This window comes from Myotis myotis, unplaced genomic scaffold (assembly GCF_014108235.1).
Source record: "Myotis myotis isolate mMyoMyo1 unplaced genomic scaffold, mMyoMyo1.p scaffold_m19_p_24, whole genome shotgun sequence".
Taxonomy (NCBI): Eukaryota; Metazoa; Chordata; class Mammalia; order Chiroptera; family Vespertilionidae; genus Myotis; species Myotis myotis.
The window spans coordinates 2,523,248-2,525,095 of NW_023416329.1; positions in this window are offsets into that span (position 1 = coordinate 2,523,248).

Sequence of the window (1,848 nt, forward strand, 5' to 3'; positions counted from 1 at the left end):
GCCATCTTGTGCTAGGGCGTGATGGCCAATTTGCATATTACCTCTTTATTATATAGGATACACAGATAAGGAGTTTTGACCTCCTTACCTGTGAATGCTGCATCCATTTGCGGCTAAGGTTGAAGGTCTGAAGAAGGGGCTGCACACAAATGAATATACTAGACAAGAAATATAAATTTAGAAGTCATGGGAGAGCCAGGCGGAGACCTTTCTCTGGTAGGAGAGGCTCTCTGAAACCCCACACCCATCATTTTTTATTTACTTGAATACACATTTGCCCTTTAGGAATGCAAACAGGCATATCAATGGTAAAGTTTGGTAAACAATAAAAGGATTATCAGGCTAGGGCAGTGGTCGGCAAACTGCAGCTCACAAGCCACATGCGGCTCTTTGGCCCCTTGAGTGTGGCTCTTCCACAAAATACTGACTTCTGCGCATGGGCCATGAAGTTTCAATCGCACTGTATGTGCATGCCCGCACATGGTATTTTGTGGAAGAACCACACTCAAGGGGCCAAAGAGTCGCATGTGGCTCGCTAGCCACAGTTTGCCGACTGCTGGGCTAGGGGATTGCCTTCAGCCATTCAGCCAACAGCAGGGCTATATTTTGCTGATTTTCAGCCCTGCTGAATATCAAAGTCCATTAGCCTTCCAGAGGACTTCTTGCATAATTATACTAACTATTGTTGGTCTTTGCCTCCAGCACTTATCACTCTTTTTCTGGTTCATATTTGTAATATTCCCCCTGTTTCTTTGAGGATGTATGTTGTATTTCAAAATTCTTACTTAAAGTTCTTATTTTAGCCAGTCCATTAATTTGGTTGCTTCTACTTTGTTATCTTCATTTTATAGAACTTGAGCTCCTCCTGTTGAATTTAGGGAGTGGGTTTGGTGAAGAGCCTCTGATGTTACCATCTGGGTTAGACCCTGTCCTCTTTCCATTCTTCCCTCAGCCACACTTGACTTGGTCCTTTCTCTCAGGACCTCTCTCTCTCTCTTCTGCAGGGCACTGATCTTTTCTAATAGTTGCTGCTCTCAGATTGAACCACCTAGACCTGTGGTTCTATAACTTCAGCCTCCGTCATCAGGCACCCATCTGACCTGGCCAGTCAGAGCTCAATAGAATCTTCAGGCTGCTATCCAGTCAGGGGTGGACCCTGGGACTACTAAGGAGGAGCAGAAATTTGTAGGCACAGACAGGTGGGCCAACACCTATTTGCTACTTCTCAGTTCATCCCTTTGCTTAGTCAGTACTCTCAAAGGTAAATGGGATTGCTTGTTTAGTTTCTCTTTCTGAGAATTCATTATCCTATCTAATAATAGACAAACAGGGTAATTGACCATACCTTCGCTATGCTTCCCATTGGCTAATCAGTGAGATATGCAAATTAACCGCTAAAAAGACGGCGATTAATTTGCATATGTAGGCGCGAAGCGGCGGAGAGAAGACTGAAGGCGGGTCCGGCTGGAGCAGCGAAGGTTTTGAAGGTGGTTCTGGCCAGTGCGAAGGCCTGGGTCCCTGGTGTCAAAGGAAAACCGGTGCAGGCAGCCAGGGGAAGGGAAGGCCTATTGCATGAATCTTTTTGTGCAACAGCCCTCTAGTTGGTATATAAAAAAGCCATAGGTATTGAGGAGTATAAGTTAGTTCTTTTTTGAATGTTTGGTAAAACTACCCCATGAAATCATCTGGACCAGGGCTTTTGTTTGCTGGGAGTTTTTAAAAATTATTACTGTTTCTATTTCCTCAGTTTTTTTGGCCTATTCAGGTTTTCTGATACTTCCTGATTCAGTTTTGGGACAATGAATTTTTCTAGGAATTTGTCCAATTCATTCACATTGTCCAGCTTGT